At 42.3% G+C, this 23234-nt stretch overlaps 1 long non-coding RNA gene across 2 annotated transcripts in view; it reads right to left on the minus strand.

Annotated features, from left to right (window-relative positions):
• Positions 1-255: 255 nt before the first annotated feature.
• The window catches only part of LOC149221815 (uncharacterized), a 46481-nt gene continuing 23502 nt past the window's right edge, over positions 256-23234 (minus strand). For both annotated transcript variants that reach the window (XR_016249388.1, XR_016249389.1), the window contains one exon: positions 256-545. This is a non-coding gene — a long non-coding RNA (uncharacterized LOC149221815). The remainder of the gene's footprint in view (positions 546-23234) is intronic.

Below are 23234 nucleotides of genomic sequence, written 5' to 3' on the forward strand. Positions count from 1 at the left end.
ACTTTACATTGAATATTAAAATCCTCCATTTCTTCAATGGTACTCTCTGCTTTCTGATTTTTTCATACTTTGTCCACTAAAGTTTAGACATTCATTGTTCAGCCTACTTTTGCAAATATCAGGGTTTATTAATTACTGTACTAAACTTCAATTTGTATCATATTGCACACTCAACCATATTGATAACCTTGGTCCTTTCAGCCCTGTAATTGGGCACTCTTTGGTAGACCATTGAAAAGGAATTTTGATCAGAACTAAGGTTAAAACAGTAACCCTACCATATTGAAATAAGTAACCCAGAGAAAACATGAATCCTTATTACCTCAAGATGTTTTGAATAATAGGATTTTGTCACAGAAATTCGGGACACTGACTTGTCAAGAAGTTTGATCATTCAAAGTTACATTGACGGCATCCTTTGCATTGTATGTTTCACTACTGCAATTAGCTATTCTTGTAGACGCTGTCAAATTGTTTTGGTTCAAGTATTGGCTACATTGCTCACTGTTCTGAACTGCCGATAGTATAATCCTGAGCATAAACCACTGCAAACAAAACAAGTGGACAGAATTGAAGTTTGGAGCAGGTCTCTAAATGTAGCAAGTCTTTAAGGCATCAAAATACATCTGCATCATACACGTTGAGAATTGTGTGCAGACCTTGAAGCATCACTTTTATGAAGAATCTAAGAATTTGAGTCACCTACAGCTGAACTGATAAAAGTACAAAAACAGTTATATTTTGTCAAATCTTGCAATAATTGTCATTGGATGCATATGGCACAGAGTGGAAGTTTGATAATGTGTTGATATTGTCAATTGACAACAAGCTCTAGGGTTGATCCTTTTTTTTAAACAATACATTGCCACAAAGTGCATCTCAGTAATTGATGATGCTGGTGTGAGTAGCTAAGGTTTTGATTGCGGCATCCTATGATCCAAAGCTCATCAAGGATACAACTTATTGTTGGGCATAGATCGGATTGGTGGCATCTAAGGTTGTGCTCACAGGCACAGGTTAACAGTGTTAGCAGTGGAAGTATTACAGGATTGTGATGCCAGAGCAGATATGGTGCAGGTTATTGCATTAATGATTCGACATACTTCTGATAAAGTTATTGACAGATTTATCTATACGATGAGCAGTGTTGGTTACAGTTGTGAAGCTAGGGTTTGATATGCAGTTTGGACAAAGATAGAAGTGATTGATATTGACAGCTAGAGTTTGATGAGCAGAGGAAAATTTGATTGATAGAGTTGGTGTTGCAGTTATTTTGTATTTTAGTTGTTTTGTATTGATTCAGAGCACAGGTGGATCCAGTCTGAAAATTGTGAAACATGGTTTGTCCAGTGTCGGCTGATCAGGGTGGTTGGGTGGTGCAAGGAAGTAGAGTGGAGTCTCCTTCAGGTTGGAGCCTGAGAACACTTTAGGGCGACAGAGTGGCGCTAGGGCAGGTTGGAGTATGCACAGGGCATTGGAGCATTCGTCCAATTGCAGCTGGTACACAGGGTGTTGGAGCACCTACAAGTTGGAGCTTGTAAACCAGGACGTTGGAACGTCGTCCCAGTTGCAGTTGGTAAACATGGCATTGGAGCATCATATAGGTTGGTGCCTCCTTCAGTTGGAGCCGAAAACTTGATGTAAATCTTTTGAAGACAAATATTAAGAAGCATTAGGTGGTTTTTGTGACGGAGGTGTTTCCACCTAAAAATCTATGTGTCTACTGTCTCTATTGTTATCCATTGTTGAATGGTGTTGAAAAATGTTTACGTTTATCTAATGCTAATAACAATTAATGCTCTGTAAAATTACAAATATACTAATTGATAAGAAATATTGATTCACCCCCCTCTCAGTGTTTCCAACACTTTGAAAGAGCTTTCTAGTGGTATATGGAAGTCTGCAAATAGCCTCCTAGATTAGAAGCAATTGCCAGTAAAAAATCAGAAGCCCTAAAGTCAAAGGTTGCAGCTAAAAATATGATGGTCTTAGTTGGAGTTAGTTTTGGCATTTGGCCAAACTTGGCGGAGCTCTTGGTGGAGAACATTCATTAAACCTCGAGCATGTATGAACGCAGATTGTGCACCACGCATCCCCTCTAACCAATTGGCGGAATTGTGCGAGCCCAAATGCGCCTAAGGGTTAACAACAAAGGGTAATACGCTATTGGCGATATTGCCATACCGGCAATCATAAGATCAACAACTCATATTAAAAGCAGGACCCCCTTTTACCACGAAATCACATGGGGGGTCCACGTTAAAACCACAGCGGTAAACAATATGTGGCAAGGGAAGCATGGTTGAGCAAGGTGGCATAAACAGGTGAGTTGGACCAATTAACAAAGTGTGCCAGGAGGACGTGGCTGAACAAGTGGCAGGATGAGTTGACAAGCATGGACCAACCAGAGAGATAACACATGGCATCATTTATTGGCCGACAGAGGTGAAGTGGACGTATAGGTGGAAACTCAAGTGGATGATGACATCAACATGATGTCAACAGTGATGTGGCACCTATGATGTGTGACACGTGGCATGTTTTTTTCGACATTTTCTAGTGGCCAAGTGGGCCAAACCCGGGTGACACATGTCACCATTCTAGAGCCGCCACGTGGCACATATGGCGTTAACAAGATGATGTGGCATTTGAGCCAAAGGTCGTGTTTGGTAATATTTTCCTATGTATTTGATTATCGGAGATAATTCAAAAACTTGTGCAGAAGGTCGAGACTCCAAGCTAGTCGGACCTCCAACCAGTTGAAGGTAAGTGCCAGCATGCAGTAAGGTATATAGGTTGATCTTCGACCTCTTGAACTGTGTGGAAATTCGCACCAAGGTTGGTATTGGAAAGTTTCCATTCAGAAGTCAGGGAGTTGGAGGAGAAACAAAAATTTGGCAAAGCTTTGACCCCATTCGACCGCTGACCTAATAGCAACTTGGTCACAGCTCTAAGTCATTTGGTGAAAGTGCTAAAGGACAAGCGCTCCAACAGTCGACAGAGGACACTAGCAGTTGAAGAATTTTTTAGCAATGGCATGGATAGAGTTGGCAGTATATTTGTTGATTTTGTCAAATATGGAGATAGCCAAATTTAGAAAGTCACAAATAAAGCCTAATATTTTTTCTAGAATTGAAAATTTGGACAATTAACTCAGGTTCACTCACAAAGACAACCAAGTAGAGATTGAAGACTTACAGTACACATCAAGAGAACATTCCAGAAGCAGAAAAACAAGAAGTTAATGAGATCAAAACCTCAGTGAAATTTAAGTGCAAGTTAACTAAAGTTCGAAAATTAAAAATATCAGCCCTAATTTCTACATAAGCATAATCGAATTTCCAAGGGGAGTTGTTGGTTGTATGGTGTGTTGGTGGTTCAATTATTGTTCAGAGGTGTATATTGGTGGATTGATCAGTGATCAAAGATGGTTGAAGGTGATTTTATGGTGATTGTGGTGAGTGATTGAGGTGAGAAATTTATTTGTTTATGGAAAGAAGTAGCCTTCATGATTTGGCTTTGAAAATTGTATGAAAGATGAATCATTGAGGTCAAGCAAGTGGTAGCTTGTAGATCAGGGATTGTAGCTCCTTTCAATAGTGGCTAGTAAATAGTTAGGGGTTGGAGCTCCTTTCAGTGGTAGTTGATAAACTAGGGGTTGTTGCTCCTTTTAGTAGTAGTTGATAAATTAGGGAGTAGTAGCTTCCTTATAGTTGCAGCCAGAGAACTTTGTAAAAACAAGTAGAAGTTTGTCTTCGTGAAATTAATTGAAGAAAAATTTTGAAGAATCTATGTGTGATATTTGTGCTTCTTATGTTGATTCTTGTGATGCTCATATGAACTATTGTTGAAGAGTTTATTGGTGTCCTGGTATTCTTTACAAGTGAAAGAAATTTTTAAAATTTCTACAACACCGATTCACCCCCCTCTTAGTATTGTCCTGGTTTTTAACAATTGGTATTAGAGCCAAGTTGTTTCAGGATCAGCTTAATAGCTGGAAAAAAGATCAAGGACCTTGGCAAACCAGGAAGGAGGATACGCCAATAGGGCACCGATGTTCAATGGAACAAACTATGTCTTTTGGAAAGTCAAAATGAAGACTTATATTCAATCACTTGGAGCTTATGTATGGGATGCAATGGAAGAAAAATATCAAAAGCCTCAAGCCTTGATTACTAGAGATCAGAAGATGGAATTTACATGTAATGCTAAAGCTATGAATGTCATGCTTGTTGGCCTATCTGAATCAGAACTAGTTAAGATCATGGATTGCTCTACTGTAAAAGCTATTTGGGACAAGATGAGCAGCTGCTATGAAGGTGAAAACAAGGTAAAGCAAGCCAAACTTCAAGGTTTTAGAATGCAATTTGAGTCTTTGAAGATGCATGATGATGAAGATATTGCTAAATACTTTCTAAGAGTTGATGAGGTTGTGAACACTATAAGAGGTCTTGATGAAAAGTTAGAAGAGCCAGTAGTAGTTCAAAAGGTGTTGAGATCTCTCCCTGAGAGATTTAATCCCAAGGTTTCAACCATTGAGGAGATGACAGATCTAAAGACTCTCACTTTGGATCAACTACTTGGTACTCTTACTACCTATGAGATGAGAATTTCTAATGGCAAGCCAACAACAAAGGAGTCAGCCTTCAAAGCAGATAAGAAGCCCAAGGAAGAACATGATGATTCATGTTGTGAATCAGATGAAGAGGAAGCTAAGTTCATGAGGAAGCTTAAGAGAGGCTCAGGCAAGTACAAAGGTAAGCTACCTTTTAAGTGCTTTAACTGTGGTAAAGTTGGTTAGTATGCTTCCAAGTGTCTTGAAAACAAGAAGAAAGAATATGACCCTAGAGAGAATTTTAGAAAAGTGCAAAACGATAGAAAGAAGGCTAAAAATAAAAGCTTCTACACCCAAGATGCCAGCTCCTCTGAAAGTGAAGAAACCCAATCATCAAATGAGGACAGAACTTATGAAAGTGCAAAGGAGCTTATGCTCATGTCTATAAATAATCTGGAAGGAGAAGTTGTTGATTCTAGTGGACAAGAAGCCGAAGTCGACCTAGAAGGTGAGTTGGTCAGTGCTCTTGAAGAGATTCAAAGGTTGAGGAAGAAAAATAAAACTCAAAAGGAATTGTTGATCAAGGACAAAGTTGAATCTTTAGAACATCTGCTCCTGCAAATTGAAGAAGGTAAGAAGATTCAAGAAACTTTGAATCAGCAACTCAGTGAAAAAAATAAAGCATTTGAAAGGATTGAAGGAGAAATTGTTTCTCTGAGAAAAGAGCTTGAACAAGCTAAAACTTAGCTGAACTTCAATGAGAAATTTACAAAAGGGACTAAAAGTTTAAATGAGCTTCTTGAAGCACAAAGAGTCTCCAATAACAAGTCATGTCTTGGATTTGAAGTCGAGTCAAGCTCAGTGGCTGATTTGAAGGGCAGGAAAGAGATTACTCATGTGCATGTAGCCAAAATTGGAGACAGTGCATCAACAAAAGGAGATCCAACGCAATAGCTGAGAAGAAAAATGACCTCGTAGTCTAATATACAACCAAAGGCAAATCATGTGTTGCAAAACAACAAGAGAAATTTGATTAAGCAAAACCCAAACAATGTAGCCCAACAAGACTTCAGAAATTGATTTTCTCCTAGATATGAAGACATATTTCCAGGTTATTGTTTTACATGCACAAATTATGGGCATAACACAGCAAATTGCAAGGTGAATTTATCACACATATAGCACAGGCCATGAAGAAGAATTTATCAGCCAAATAATCAATTTATCAGGCAAAGGATGAGTAGAACCAGGTACAACAATTCGTTCTCTCCTTTGAACAAATTGATTCAATGTTATGTCTGTCAGAATTTTGGCCATAGAGCAACTGATTGCAGACTTAAAAATAAAAGGCTTGATCCAATTATCAAGCAAACAAGCCAGGAACCCAAAGTTTGGAAGGAAAAGGAAAATACAGAGAACTGTAATATTGTTTTATATGCTCAGAATGAAGGAAGTCATTGGTATGTTGATAGTGGTTGTTCCAAGCACATGTCAAGAGACAAAAGTAAATTTTTGTCATGGAAACCAGTTGAGAAAGGTAATGTGACCTTTGGAAATAATGCACCTGGTAAGATTGTTGGTAAAGGAGTTGTCAATCTAGCTAATGGCAGAGGTAAAGCCAAGAATGTGTTATTTGTTGATGGGCTGAAGCATAATTTACTTAGTGTGTCTCATATGTGTGACCAAGGCTATGATGTGTTGTTCAAAGCTAAAAATTGTCAAATCAACTCTGCAGGCACAAGAAAAATAGTTGTTGAAGCTGTTAGAACAGACGGTAATGTCTATGTGCTAAAAGAGAAGACGGAGCGGTGATGTTTGTCAAAGATTGATGAGAGTTGGTTGCGGCATACAAGACTTGGACATCTGAATTTTGATCAAATTGTCAAGTTGGGAAAGAAGAATGTTGTTAGAGATCTGCCAAAGCTTTCAAAGCCTGAAAATTCTATTTGCAAGTCCTGTCAGATTGGAAAACAAGTTCGAGTACCATTCAAATCCAAGGAGAACTCATCAACCAAGCCATTGCAATTAGTACATATGGACTTATGTGGTCCTTCAAGAACTCAAACACCTTCAGGTAAATTGTATTTCATGCTTATCATCGATGATTTCAGCAGAATGATATGGGTGGCTTTTTTAAGAGAAAAATCGAAGGCCTTTAAAAAGTTTAAGGACTTTAAGGTCATGGCTGAAAATGAGACAGGTTGTAAAATCAATTGCATAAGGTTTGATAATGGAGGTGAGTTTACTTCAAAAGAATTTCATGACTTTTGCAAGCAACATGGCATCAAAAGGTAGTTTACCATAGCAAAGACTCCAAAACAGAATGGTGTAGCAAAGAGAGCCAATAGATCAGTTCAGAAGTTAGCCAAAGCCATGATGGGGGAAAGAAATATTCAACAAAGATTTTGGTTTGAAGCTATTCACACAAAGTGGTGATTCTCAACAAAGCACATTTCAAACCAAAAAGTGATAAAACCCCATATGAGCTTTGGCATGGCAGACCTGCAACAATCAAGCATTTCAAAGAGTTTGGAAACAAATGCTATATCAAAAGGAATGATGAAAAGCTTGGTAAGTTTGATGCAAGAGCCGATGAAGGTATTTTTCTTGGATATTCTCAGAATAGCAAGGGCTATAGATGCTACAACAGTAATACAAAGAGGATAGTTGATTGTATTGATATTAAAGTTGATGAACATATTGATTTTGAAGACAATCAGCGAGTAAATATCAGCTCCAATGATCCTGTCACCAATGATGAGAAGGAAGATGAGCCATTTTCAGATGCAGACATTGAAGAATCCCTCAGTCCACACTCCAAAGAACCTGCAAGGTATGTGCAAAAACACCATCCAACTGACCAAATTGTTGGTGACTTAAATGCAGGAGTTCATACAAGAAGAAGACTATTAAATCACCCTACTCAAGTTGTTAAAATTGGCAACTAGGTCCAAACTCCATGTGGGTCACCTCATTTATGGCAACTGATATTTTTCCTAGATTCCTCTTTTCGAGAGGTGTAGGATTGATTTAAAGATCATCCGATTCCAACAAGTATTTATGGAGATATGAATTTATTTGTATTTACTTGACAAATTGTCAAGGTCGGCCAGCAGTTAAATGTGTGGCACACATGCCCAGTGAATCATATAAATACAAGAGAGGTTGATTCATTTTCTCATCATCTCATCTCCACATCTCTTCTCCCTCCTAGTGATCTGGATTTAAACAAGAACGCAACAAATCACAGAGATAACCATATACACAAAGATGCAGCGGAAATAATACTTCATTACATTAATGGAAAATACTGAAATATGCTTACAACCAGAAATGGAAATAAACCAGCTAGGGCGATGGTAGCTTATCTCTGAGAAGAGATGTGATGGCTACATGCCTCTGAACTGTGTTACAATGAGGCTCGAAGGCCTATTTATTGTTGAGAAACAATGGAAAACCCTTAACATTCCAAAACCTAACCCTAGGAGATGAAACGCCAAACTGTGGGCCCCGTTTGGGGGTAAATTGGTACATCAACTTCCCGGGGTCGTAACTTTGGCATATGATCTCCGTTTGACGCGTACAATAGCTCATTAGAAAGATCTATCCGAGCACTATCATTGTTGGAACGGGCAACATCGGTCCATTCCATGGACCCATGTTGCCCCTGGATTCCCCAAAAAACGTCGTTTAGGGCCTCAAAACGGCTCCGGAAGTTCAGGACCCGAAAAACTGCTAAAAATAGTAAGTTGTGCTACAATTAAGGAAACTGAAAATGCTGAGAAAGACAATGGTGGGGGTCCAGGTGGACTTGGCAGGTGGCCACCAATATCCACCTGGATCATTCCTCCCCCCTTAGGAAGCAATGGTCCCCATTGCGTTGAGCTCCTCCATGAGATGAGGAAACTTCTGCTGAACTTGTTCCCTGGTGAGCCACTTGCCCTGCTGAAGGAGTTGGCCTGCTTTGACAACTCGATACAGTTGGATATTCTGTTGGCGAGTGTTCTTGATCTGTGTGTCCATGATCCGATCAGTTGCAGCTTGTTCCATGCAATCTGGATTTAATTCTGTGGGTTTGAGCTGTTCTGCAATGTCGGATGTGTCTAGCAATGGTGGAAAGTATGGCCGAAGGCGGTCCACATTGAACACTGGGTGCAGGCCAAGGAATGGGAGAATGCTGAGCTCAAATGCATTGTCTCCCATAGCCTTAGTAATGGTGTAAGGACCATATCGGAGTGGTCTCAATTTCCGATAGGCTCCAGTAAGGCGTTCCTTTTGCAAATGCAACCAGACTTTGTCGCCCACCTGAAACTTGTGTGGCACCCGGTGTTGATCATGTCGCTGCTTGTACTTAGCATTTGATTTCTCAAGAATGTCATGGACCTGCTGGCGAATATGTTGGATGCGCTCAATGAAGCTGGTGGCCCTATCTGTTTCGGACTGGACATGAGCTGAATTCATGTGAGTAGCTGCAAGGGGCATGGCCACATCAATGGGGCATAGTGGCTGGAATCCCAAACCCACCTGAAAAGGGCTATGGCCAGTGGAGCTGTGAAGAGCTCGGTTGTAGTTGTGCTGAACATAGGGGAGGCTCTCGTCCCATGTGCGTGGATGCTTTGAGTTATACATGCGCAGAATGTGCACAATCATCCTGTTGACAACCTCTGTCTGGCCATCAGTTTGAGGATGGAAGGTTGTGGACTTCGTGAGTTTGGTGTCCAGCATTGACCAGAGACTGGACCAAAATGTGCTGAGAAACCGACTGTCCCGATCTGAGATGATAGACTGTGGGATCCCAAAGTGCACCCACACTCGTTCAAAGAAGAGTTTAGCAGTGGCTTCTGCTGTGATATTCTTCTTGCAGGCCATCATAATGGCCATCTTCGAGAACCTGTCGACGACCACAAAAACACAGTCATTTCCATGCTTAGTGGAAGGAAGGCCTGACATGTAATCCATGGAGATGGATTCCCAAGGTCGACTAGGGGTAGGCAACGGGGTATAGAGGCCGTGCTTCTTAATGGTCGGTTTGGCAATGGCACAGGCAGTACATGACCGGATGTACTTCCCAACATCCTGTCGAAGATTCGGCCAATAGAAATAATTTTGCAGTACTGCCACTGTTTTCTCGACCCCGAAATGCCCAGCAGCCCGACTGTAGTGTGCTTCCCAAATCATCTTGGCACGCTCGCTTGAAGGAACACAAAGGTGACCGAGGTGGCATAATAGGGCGTCCTGGAGGTGAAAATCTGCAACATGCCGACCCTCCAAGAGTGTCTGGTATGTGTGGCCGAATTCTGGGTCGCTTTTGTAGAGAAGTGGCCAATCAGCAGTCTCGTGCCCACAAGAGTTGAGCACGGTGGTTAGTGCCATGATCGGTGGCTGACTGAGGCAATCTGCAACATTATTGGTGATGCCCTTTTTATACTTGATATTCAAGTGAAACTGTTGCAGGTATGTAGACCACTTCTGATGGCGATCATTCTGCAATTTCCCTTGGGTCTGTATGAACTGCAGAGGTCGGTGGTCTGTGTGGATGACCGTTTCCTTCCCCAAAATGTAATGCTTCCATTGTCGGCAGGCCTGTACAATGGAATACATCTCTTTATCATAAGTGGGGTACTTCTGGACTGTGTCTGAAAGTGTTTCACTGTGATATGCCACTGGATGTCCATGTTGAGTAAGGACTGCCCCAATAGCATAGTCAGAGGCATCTGTCTCGACCTCAAATGGTTGTTGTAAATCTGGTAACGCGAGCACTGGTGCCGTGCAGAGGCGATCCTTCAATTCCCTGAATGCCTTCTGTTGAGATTCAGACCAAAAGAATTTTGCTTTCGCCCTGCCTTGGTGACTTGACTCAAGGGCCAAGAAATATGAGAAAACCCCAACACAAACCTGCGGTAGAAGTTGGCAAGACCTAGAAAGCTGCGGAGCTCTGTTAGAGTGGTTGGAGAGGGCCAATCCCGAATGACTTGGATCTTGGCCGGATCGACATGCACCCCCTGTTCATCAATGATGTATCCCAGATACTGAACCTGGGTCATGCCAAAAGTGCATTTCTCCAAATTGGCACATAGCTTGTGTTGCCGCAGTGTTTGGAGAACCTGTCGGATGTGGTGGAGGTGCTCTTCCCAACTCTGGCTGAAGATCAGAATGTCATCCAAGTATACTACTACAAAGGAGTTGGTGAATGGCCGCAGGATGTCATCCATTAGCCTCATAAAGGTTGCAGGAGCATTCGTCAATCCGAAAGGCATGACCAACCATTCGAAGAGGCCCTCCTTGGATTTGAAGGCAGTCTTCCACACATCGGAGGGTTCGATTGGTACCTGGTGATATCTGACTTCAGATCGATCTTGCTGAAATATTTCGCCCCCTTTGGTCTAGGAGGTCATCAATCCACGGGATCGGGTACCTATTACAGACAGCGATCTTGTTCAGCGCCCGATAGTCAATACAGAGTCTCCACGTCCCATCCTTCTTCTGTACCAACACGATCGGGCTCCCACAGGGCGATGAACTCGGACGGATGTGACCTTTCTGCAGGAGCTCCTGAATCTGCCTCTTGATTTCATTGTTCTCCAGAACGGAGCGCCGATAAATTGGTCCATTGGGTAGCGGCGCACCTGGGGTCAGATCGATGGAGTGCTTGATCTGACAGTGCAGAGGAACCCCTGCCGGGGAGGTGAAGATGTCCTCGTACTCCTCCACAACCTTGTCCATCTGTAGTTGTCGTGCAGAGGGACCCCGTTTGGAGGCCGCGGCCACTGTCTTCTTCTTTCCTTGAGGGCGTATCATCAGGAAAACAAATTTCCTGGTTTTGGAAATGATCTTACTGCATTGTTTTGCAGTAATCAAAGAGATGGCGGCAGGTGGTGCTACCTCTGGTATCCTGAACAACTTATTTCCCAATGTAATAATAACAGCACGGGGCCTTGATTCATACACAGCATGTCGCTTCCACAAGTATGGTTGTCCTAGTAATACATCACAAACTTCAAGGGGAGCAATGTCACACAATACCTCATCCGTGAAGGGCTTGATGTTGTATGGAAGGCGACACTGCTGGCTCACGCGAAGATCTCGTCCTTGGTGAAGCCACCCAATGGTGTATGGTTGTGGATGTGCTGTGGTCGGTAAGCCCAACCGCTTCACGACCTCTGCCGAAATGAGGTTCTTTTGACTCCCGCTATCAACAATGAACTGTATCGGGGAGCCCTTTACCCACATCTGGGAGTGGAAGAGACGCTCCTCCTCCTCTGGATCTTCGGGTTCATTTTTCTGGATCTTTGCGGTAGCAACAGTGGCGCTGGGATCCGCATCAATGATCTGCTTCCCTTTTTCATACCCCTTATCGGGTTCTGACTCAGAGTCGGAACATGCATCTGATTCTGAAACCTTTAGCTCAGCCACCAGTGACTGCTTGGCCCGACACTCACTTGTGTTGTGAGTGGAGCTCTTATGGAACTCGCACCATTTTCCAGTGTCCTTTCTCGGCTTCGCGGCGCTGTTCTTTGCTTGCGGCTTCGGCTGGTTGTCTTGGGCTGTCCAGCCTTGGCTTTGTCCTTTGTTCTGTGGTTTAGGGGCACCTTTCCCCTGCTTTGGATTCGCAGATCCAAAGTCTCGCTTCTTTTGTTTAAACTTCTGCTCGACCTTGACGGCATATCGGTATGCTGCGCCGAGCGAGGGGATGTTTAGGAATTGTATTTCTTCCTGGATGTACTTGTGCAGGCAGCCACGGTATTTGAGTATCAAATGTTGCTCCGAATCCTTGATACCCAACTTTGTGCGAAGGGTATGGAAAAGATTGGTGAACTCCGGCACGTCTTGGTCCCTTCCCTGCCGCAGCGTGGTCCACTTTATGTATTCATCCTCATAGCTTCCGACAGGGTAGTACTGCTCCTTGATGGCATCCCGGAACGAATCCCAGGTGGGTGCGGCTGAAAATAGTGAGCCAGTACTTTCATCCTTCTGCTCGCAGTAGGTTTCCCACCAGTCCTTGACGTGGGGGGCTGCTTTGAGAAGAGCAAAAACAATCTTTTCCCGACTCGAAAATTCATGAACAGAAAAATAACCCTCTAGCAGATTTAACCATTTATCTACGGCATCTGCGTCTATCTGACCCTCGAATATGGGGATTTCAAAATTAACTTGTACCTTAAAGGGTGTGGCGTTTCCAGAGTAGCTGCTGGAAGCCGATGCGTTGCTTCTGGGTAGCCGCTGAAGGATCTGGGCAAAGCTGTCCATCATCGCGTTCCGTTGTCGCTCGAGGGCTTCTTCGAGCAAGATTTTGATGGGATCTCCTGCCCCCTCGTCTTTCTTCTCGTCCGCCATGGGAGGCCGTCGGGATTTGCGAGGCTGGTCTTGCAAAGGTTCAACCAGTTCAAGCCCTAACTCCTTATATCCCGACCTTGTTGGGGACATGCAAAGAAAAACAGAGAAAAAGCAGACCGCTCTGATACCACTGATCCGGATTTAAACAAGAACGCAACAAATCACAGAGATAACCATATACACAAAGATGCAGCGGAAATAATACTTCATTACATTAATGGAAAATACTGAAATATGCTTACAACCAGAAATGGAAATAAACCAGCTAGGGCGATGGTAGCTTATCTCTGAGAAGAGATGTGATGGCTACATGCCTCTGAACTGTGTTACAATGAGGCTCGAAGGCCTATTTATTGTTGAGCAACAATGGAAAACCCTTAACATTCCAAACCTAACCCTAGGAGATGAAACGCCAAACTGTGGGCCCCGTTTGGGGGTAAATTGGTACATCAACTTCCCGGGGTCGTAACTTTGGCATATGATCGCCGTTTGACGCGTACAATAGCTCATTAGAAAGATCTATCCGAGCACTATCATTGTTGGAACGGGCAACATCGGTCCATTCCATGGACCCATGTTGCCCCTGGATTCCCCAAAAAACGTCGTTTAGGGCCTCAAAACGGCTCCGGAAGTTCAAGACCCGAAAAACTGCTAAAAATAGTAAGTTGTGCTACAATTAAGGAAACTGAAAATGCTGAGAAAGACAATGGTGGGGGTCCAGGTGGACTTGGCAGGTGGCCACCAATATCCACCTGGATCACCTAGTCTCTTAGGTATGCATAGGAGGAAGAAGACTCTCACGTGGGAAGAAGAAAGAGGACGCAGTTAGGGCAGCAAGCTGTGACGTGAAAGGAGGAGGACGCAGAAAGGTACAGCAACACGTTTTGGGTGCTAGAGGACTACGTTGACCAACATATAGGCTCCCTTGACTGCGGATTTGTGTGGGGAGTCTTTCTCTTGCTAGCCACAGTTCAGATCAGCCTTGTTGACCTCTGTTTGACCATTGTTTTGGGGCAGCGTAGATTAGTTAGGGCTGACTACAGGAGCTGATATATTGACTGCTATTTTGACCATGTTTTGAGGACTGTTTTGGGTTGCTACTTATTGTTGTTAAAGACCGAGTTCTTCAATTTGACTAGAAGTCAATCCGGGGTTGTCTGACCAAGTTTGACTTTGTTGATCTAGGGTTTGCTACTGCTGATATAAAATTACAGAATTATGATTTTGTACTATTTCTCTCTGCTGAACTATTGAAAAAAGAAGATATGATCAAAGGGTTTCCCCGCATTGGGGTTTGTCCCTGGCTAGCCGCCACATCTTGTGTCTCTTGTCTTGGCTTGTTTTCAGTTGATCGTTTAATGTTCTATCTGCACTTTACTTAATGTATATGTGATTGCTAATTTGTGGCTAATAAATAAAAAAAGTAAACAGCTCAAAGCAGAGAACATACCATAATTTAACATGGTATCAAAGCTGAGGTGAAGACAAAGCCCAAGCAAGAGCAAGAGCAATCACCGAAGGCTGTTGAAGCAATCTTCAAGAAGTCATGGGGTCCTCAGCACACTTCCCCAATGAAGACAAACTCCGTGAGAAGTTTGACTATCACGGATGGAAGATGTCTCTCGATCTAACATTGGAAGAGCAGGAAGTGTTGGACCATGTGAGAGGCAATATTGTTGCGCCTCCATCAAATGCATCCGCTGCTGCTAGAAGCAAGTGGACTAAGGGAGAAGTCAAAGCAAGGAAGATCATATGGGACTCTATCGACAAGCGCCTGGTGGCCTATGTTTCTGAGCTGACCACCTCCAAGGAAATCTACGATAGACTGGTGAGTTTATTTAAAGTTAATGATGCAAATCAAGTTTTCTTCCTTAGAAATAAGCTAGAGGAAATTAAGAAGGGCCAAGATGAGAGTATGCAAGCATATTTCTTAAGGATCACCAAGATCAAGAATGATTTCCTATCTATTGGGGAAGTAGTTCCTGACAAGGAAAAGGACACTCACAACTCTTGGAGGACTGCCACTTGAATGGTATATATTCAAGACTACTCTTCTCAACAATAATGTAATTCCTGGATTTGAGGAATTGATGGCAAGATGCATTCAAGAAGAAACAAGGATGGATGAGCAAGAAATGCCCGCACTTAAAGACCATCCCTCTGCCTTTTCTGCTCATGCTAAAAGAAGAAACAATTCTGGGGCTAAATCCAAAGGAAAGGCTGGACCAAAAGGTGCAAGAAAAGGTCAATGTTACAATTGCAACAAAATGGACCACTATGCAAGGGAGTGCCCTGATAAAAGGGACTCACACCATGACGATGATCAAAATCACTCTCAAGGCAATCAAAGGAATGGCAGGTCCAATGGCAGAGGTAAAAGAAATGTCGGAAATCAAGGAAGAGGACAACCCTTCAAGAAGGCATGAAACTCCAGGTATGAATCTAACATTGTTAACAATAAGCAAGATGAATATTATCTACCAGCAACCCTCTCTACTACTGCTCCCCTGGACACGCTGGGAAATTGGCTTATTGATAGTGGTGCCTCAAGGCACTTCACTGGTTACAAAGAAGCTGTCTCTAATCTGATAGAGAAGGAGATCAACCTGGAAATTGTTCTTGGGGACAACACAAAATATCCCGTGAAAGGCGTACGGAATGTCACTCTTCAATTGAATTAAGAAAATACAATTCATTTACAAGAAGTATTATATGTACCTGATCTCAAAAAGAACCTAGTGTCCATTTCGGCAATGGAAGACAAAGGCTACAAGGTGGCCTTCATCGATGGCAAGGTACGTGTATGGAAAAAGAACTTTAAAGATGCTTTCACTCTTGGGTTTCGAGTTGATTCATTATATCAGGTCGGAGGAAGTCTGCTGGGTGTCATGTCTTGTGACACATCTCTTCAGTCCAAACTATGGCATCGGAGGTTTGCTCACCTTCATTATAAAGCTCTACCCAATGTGAGAAAAATGGTGACCGGGATGCCCGAGTTCAGATTAGAGCAAGAAGGTGTATGTCCGGGATGTGTCGAAGGAAAGCTCAAAAGGGGACCATTCCCCTCAAGCCAAAGCAAGACCTCCGATATATTGCAGTTGGTTCACTCAGACATATCTGGTATGATGCCTGTGAACTCCTTGGGAGGATATTTATATTACCTCACTTTTACAGATGATTATTCTCGCAAGACTTGGATATACTTCTTGAAAAAGAAGAATGAAGTGTTCTCTTGGTTTCATCACTTCAAAGCCTTGATCGAGAATCAAACCAAAAATAAGATCAAGATCTTAAGGACTGATAATGGGACTGAGTATGAATCCAATGAATTTCATGACTTTTGCAAAGAGATTAGCATTAAGAGGGAGACTAATACACCATATACTCCTGAGCAAAATGGTGTGGCAGAAAGGAAGAATCGTACGATTGTGGAAGCTGTCCGTGCTATGCTCCATGATGAAAGACTTCTAAAGTTTCTATGGGCCAAAGCTGCAAATACCGCCGTATATATACAAAACCGATGCCCTCATCAAGCATTGGGTTCCAAGACTCCCGAAGAGATGTTCACTGGTAAGAAACCTGATGTATCTCATTTTAGAAATTTTTGGAAGTCCTGTATATTTTCATGTGCCGAAGGAGAAAAGGAATAAATTGGGTGCATCTGGAAAGAAAGGAATCTTCGTGGGCTATAGCGAAAATACTAAGGGCTATAGAATCTATGTGGCTGGTCAAAGGAAAGCCGAGATTAGCCATGATGTCACCTTTGACGACGATATGGCTCTTAGCAAAGTTAATAATCTTCCTACTCTAAGGGGATCTAAAGAAGCTGACACTAGGGAACCGAAGGAAAAGGAAGATGAGACGATGCCCGATGTGGAAGAATCTATGGATCCTATTGATCCCTCTCAGTAAGAGCCCTCCTCTTCTAGGAAGAGGCCTTGATGGCTTAGGAGGACACTTGATGATGCTGAAGGGCACGTTGCACCCAGGGGAACCTTCTGGGAAAGTAAGAAGTCGACCAGGTATCAGGGATACTTGACCATCATCAGCACGATCATCCAAAATGAGCCTTCGTTATTCGCAGAACCTATCAAGCATCAAGTATGGAAGGATGCTATGACTGAGGAATATGAGTCCATCATGAAAAACGATGTCTGGGATGTGGTCCCCAGACCCCAGGACAAAGCAATTGTCACTTCGAAATGGCTTTACAAGATAAAGAATGCAGTTGATGGAAGTGCGGAAAAGTATAAGGCTCGTTTTGTCGCTCGTGGCTTCTCTCTGAAGGAAGGTATAGACTATGACAAGATATTTGCACCTGTTGCCCGATATACCACCATCTGCTCGATCATAGCCCTTGTTGCTTCGCAAGGATGGAACCTACATCAGATGGATGTCAAGACTGTGTTCTTCCATGGTTCAATCAAAGGGGAGGTCTATGTGGAGCAACCCGAAGGATTTGAGATTCATGATCGAGAATCTCATGTGTGCAGGTTGAAGAAGGCTCTCTATGGGTTGAAGCAAGCACCCCGACTGTGGTATGAGAGGATCGATAGCTACTTGATGAAGCTGGGATTCACTAGGAGTCAAGTCGACCCTAACCTTTACTTTAAGGTTGAAGATGACAATCCTCTCATATTGGTGTTGTACGTCAACGACCTCTTTCTAACAGGGGCAGACCCTCTCATTCACAAATGTAAGAGGGAGCTGGTTTTTGAGTTTGAGATGAAGGACCTAGTACTGATGCACTATTTCTTAGGACTAGAAGTGAGGCAGAAGCCAGGGGAAATTTTCCTATCTCGAGGAAAATATGTGGTGAAGATATTGGAGAGATTCGGTATGGTGGATTGCAAGCCCATAACTACCTCGATGGAGCTTGACTTCAAGAAGTTAAGCGGTAGTGCTGCCGGATCTGTTTTACGAAATGCTACCGAGTATCGTCAACTCGTCGGAGCATTGATGTTCTTGGTGAACTCCTGTCCGGATATATGCTTTGCAATCAACACGTTGAGTCAACATATGGTTGAGCCTCACCACACACATTGGATTGGTGCCAAGAATCTGTTGAGATATCTTCGTGGCACAATCACTCATGGGTTGAGATACACTGCTGGAGATGTGAGACTACTTGGATATACCGATGTTGATTGGGCAGGCAGTGTGGTGGACCGAAAGAGCACTTCCGGGTGTTGTTTCTCTTTGGGATCTGCCTCGATATCCTGGATGAGGAGGAAGCAGAAGTCAGTGGCTTTGAGCACCGCCGAGGTAGGGTACATTGCTGCTAGTATGGCCTCTTGTGAGGCGGTCTGGTTGAGAAAGCTCTTCGGTGAGTTGTTTGGATTTACATTGGATACCACCGTGATCTTGTGTGACAACCAAAGCGGGATTCGTTTATCAGAGTATCTCGTATTTCATGATCACTCCAAGCATATCGATATCAAGTACCACTATATTCGGGATATGGTGCAGCGAGGAGCAATAAGGCTCCAACATATTGGTACAGATGAACAGGTAACCGACATTTTGACGAAGCCCCTGGGAAAGGTCAAATTCTTGACTTTCCAAGAACGACTTGGTGTCGTTCAAACTTCAGAGACCCTCTTATGTGGGTCGAGTATGATGTATTGAGCTGTGGGAGATCTAGGGGGGCGCGGGGTACTTCTTGGAGCGACATGCAACCACAGGGCGACTCACCATCCCCTGGTGGTGCACTACGTACAAGGTGAAAGGTTCAACCCCTCCCTATGACACCACGTGGCGACTGTAGGACGGGATGATTAGTTCTCCTCTGGGCCAAGATGATTAGTTCTCTGTGGCAACTGTAGGACAGGATGATTAGCTCTCCTGTGGGCCAGGATGATTAGTTTGTCGTGGCGACCATGGAACAGGATGATTAGTTCTCCTGTGGGCCAGGATGATTAGTTCTCATGTGGTGACTATTGGACAGGATGATTCGTTCTCCTGTGGATAGGATGATTAGTCCTCCTATCGAGGTATCCTACCCATGCAGTCCGAGACTCATGGGAAGCACCTCTCATCTAATCAATGAGTAGGGAAATGGGGTTAGGGACAATTAGTAGTACTATCGATGAATGCATCGTTGTATCTAACGTACTCCCTATGCTAGGATGACCTCCATTGATCTGGGATCAATGATACTGATCTGAGATCAATGAGAGTGGTATGACACACTCTGAGACTGACTTCGGGTCAGTTGAGGATGGTATGATACATCCTCGATCATTTCTTCTTCTTCATAGTTCGAGCAGAGTAGAGCAGGGCCAAGCTGTGCAAGGCAGTGCATTTGATAGTTGGGATAGTAGCGACGGTCAGATGGATTGCAGATGGAGTTCTCCCTAGTTGAGAGGGAGTATTAAAATTGGCAACTAGGGCCAAACTCCATGTGGGTCACCTCATTTATGGCAGCTGATATTTTTCTTATATTCCTCTTGTCGAGAGGTGTAGGATTGATCTAAAGATCATCCGATTCCGACAAGTATTTATGGAGATATGAATTTATTTGTATTTACTTGACAAATTGTCAAGGTCGGCCAGCAGTTAAATGTGTGGCACACATGCCCAATGAATCATATAAATACAAGAGAGGTTGATTCATTTTCTCATCATCTCATCTCCACATCTCTTCTCTCTCCTAGTCTCTTGGGTATGCATAGGAGGAAGAAGACTCTCTCATGTGGGAAGAAGAAAGAGGACGCAGTTAGGGCAGCACGCTATGACGTGAAAGGAGGACGCAGAAAGGTACAGCAACACGTTTTGGGTGCTAGAGGACTGCGTTGACCAGCATATAGGCTCCCTTGACTACGGATTTGTGTGGGGAGTCTCTCTCTTGCTAGCCACAGTTCGGATCAGCCTTGTTGACCTTTGTTTGACCAATGTTTTGGGGCAGCGTTCACTGGTTAGGGCTGACTGCAGGAGCTGATATATTAACTGTTGTTTTGACCATGTTTTGAGGATTGTTTTGCGTTGCTACTTATTGCTATTGAAGGCCGAGTTCTTCAATTTGACTAGAAGTCAACCCGGGGCTGTCTGACCAAGTTTGACTTTGCTAATCTAGGGTTTGTTGTTGCTGATATAAAATTACAGAATTCTGATTTTGTACTATTTCTCTCTGTTGAACTATTGAAGATAAAAGAAAATTTGATCAAAGGGTTTCCCCGCATTGGGGTTTGTCCCTGGCTAGCCACCACATCTTGTGTCTCTTGTCTTGGCTTGTTTTCTGTTGATCGTTTAATGTTCTATCTGTACTTTACTTAATGTATATGTGATTGCTAATTTGTGGCTAATAAAAGAAAAGAAGTAAACTGCTCTAAGCATAGAACATACCATAATTTAATGGTATCCTTCATCGGCCCTTGCATCAAACTTACCAAGCTTTTCATCAAAAGGAATGATGAAAAGCTTGGTAAGTTTGATGCAAGAGCCGATGAAGGTATTTTTCTTGGATATTCTCATAATAGCAAGGGCTATAGATGCTACAACAGCAATACAAAGAGGATAGTTGATTGTATTGATGTTAAAGTTGATAAACATATTGATTTTGAAGACAATCAGCCAGTAAATATCAACTCCAATGATCTTGTCATGAATGATGAGAAGGAAGGTGAGCCATTTTCAGATGAAGACATTGAAGAATCCCTCAGTCCACACTCCAAAGAACTTGCAAGGTATGTGCAAAAACACCATCCAACTGACCAAATTGTTGGTGACTTAAATGCAGGGGTTCATACAAGAAGACTGTTAAATCCCCCTACTCAAGTGAATGTAGCCTTGTATACATGATAGAACAAAAGGATTTTTCTCAGGCCAGCCAAGATGATAATTGGATAAAAATTATGCATGAAGAGCTTGATCCGATTGAGAAAAATCAGACATGTGAGCTTGTTCCAAGACAAGAAAACAAGAATGTGATTGGCACGAAGTGGGTCTTCAAAACAAATTGAATGAACACGGTGAAGTGGTAAGAAATAAAGCAAGGTTAGTTTGCAAAAGTTATGCACAAATTGAATATTTAGATTTTGATGAGACCTTTGCACTTGTTGCTCGATTGGATGCAATTCGTATGTTCTTGGCTTTTGCTAGTTTTAAGAAATTCAAGATATATCAGATGGATGTCAAATCTTCTTTCTTGAATGGATAATTGCAGGAAGAAGTCTACATTGAGCAGTTGGATGGTCTTTAGTTGTCAGATAAGCCTAATTATGTTTGCAAGTTGAAAAATGCCTTGTATGGTCTCAAGCAAGCCCCAAGGGCTTGGTATTCCAAGTTGGATAGTTACTTGATCAAGTGTGGTTTTAAAAAAGGCAAAGTTGATAGTAATTTATATGTGAAATTGAATGATGGCAAATTATTAGTGGTGGTTGTCTATGTTGATGATATTATTTTTGCTAGTGACTCGGATCAACTAACTTGCTAGTTCATTGCTGATATGAAGGCCAAATTTGAGATGTCTATGCTTGGAGAACTTTCTTATTTTCTTGGTTTGCAGATTGCATAGTCTCCCAAAGGAATTTTTATCTCACAAGCAAGTATCTCAAGAAAGCTATGTTGCCAGGAAACGTGGGTGCGGGGACGGGGACGACATTTTTGGAAACAGGGTGCGTGGGTTCGTCGGGTAATATAATAATATTAAATTTTAATAATTATATTTTATAAATTATAAATTTATAATTAATAATATATATGAAATTTGAATTTGTATATTTTTTCAACTTTAAACAAGAAAACTTTAATGATAATCATTTAAACATGTTTAGTCTCTCCCATATAAAAACACAATTTTTTCATAGGAGATCCTTCTCAACCTGATAGTGGTCTAGACTTTTCTTGATGTCTAATCATCCACCTGCCCCATGCATGGTGTGCTCTGTGGTAAAGCAATCCCAAAAAGTTAAAACAGTGGCAACCTTACCCTTCCACAAAACACGCTTATTCATTTAGGCATATTTTCCTAGTTTTAATCTTAACATGATGTTATCAGAATGCTGTGAGAAATTGGCAGATTTTGATACTTAATTTAGCCATTTTCCAAATAGCCCTTCGCCATTTAACAGCATCAAGCTGAAGACAGCTTATGGCTGGTCTCAATCCTACTTTCTATTTGACCGAAAATGTCTGAACCTGTATGTGTGCATTTACAGTTTATAATTTGATGGTTATTAACTTATTTGGCTCGGGAATGAATGTTTCATAAATTCATTCCAAATTGATTTACAAGAATCTGCAGGCTCAAATTACAGAGTAAGAGGTCCCTTTTCCAGTTCTGGTTTTGATGCCATATAATATTAAAGGCATTGAAGATCCACAAATACAAGAGATTCATAATTTACATTGAGACTCTAACAAACCTTGGGCATAAGTTTTGAAATTGTTTTTATAAATTTATAGCATAAGACTAATGGAGAGATTGATCATAAGAGTCTCCTGCGGTAGGAAGGGACTCATGAATGTGCAAACAGCTACCCTTTTTTTCCAACTATGGTCATCACCTTATTAAATATTTCCACAAAGCTACAACCAATATGATATGATATTCTGCTTGCGGGATTGTACACCCATAATGTTCCTTTTATAATATTGAGATATCATAATCATATATGATTTCAGAATACTGTGTCGCTCATAAGTTTTGAAAAACTTATCACTGTTGATAAATTTTTACAATGATTCATTACCCTTGAGCAGCACGTCATGCCCACAGAGCAATGCTAAGGCATGTGAACAAAGACAGTCTTTGGAAACTGTAATTTTTGGAAATGATGGCAAAAAATTTCCTTGAGAAACATTCAGAAGACCTTACAACCATCTCTGAAGGACAATCCAGACCAATGACCATCAATGACTCCAAAAATGATATCATTCGTTTATGGCATGTATTCTATATTCTATGGCATATCATTCGTTTATGGCATATCATTTTTTAAATTTCAATAAAAAAAATTATTTGAAAATTAAATTTTTAATATAGTTTTTTTATGAAGAACCCGAAGAACCCAAAGAACCCAACCCGAAGAACCCGAAGAACCCAAGAACCCAAGCACACGAAGAACCCGAAGAACCCAAGAACCCAAGCACCCGAAGAACCCAAGAACCCGTTAAAGGAAAAGAACCCAATTTTTTTTTTTGAAGAACCGGGTTCTTCAGGGTTCGTCTGGGAAGAACCCGTACCCGAATCCGGTACTTGGGTGCGGGAACCCGGGACGGGTTCGAGAACCCCACCCCCGGGTGCGGGTACCCGTGCAACACAGCAAGAAAGTTTTGAAGAAATTTGGCATGGAGGAATGTTCTTTGGTAAGCACTCCAATGGTTACTGGATGCAAACTCAACA

This window comes from Pinus tabuliformis, chromosome Q, assembly GCF_031772625.1.
Source record: "Pinus tabuliformis cultivar Carrire ecotype Pingquan chromosome Q, CPIR1, whole genome shotgun sequence".
NCBI classification, from domain to species: domain Eukaryota; kingdom Viridiplantae; phylum Streptophyta; class Pinopsida; order Pinales; family Pinaceae; genus Pinus; species Pinus tabuliformis.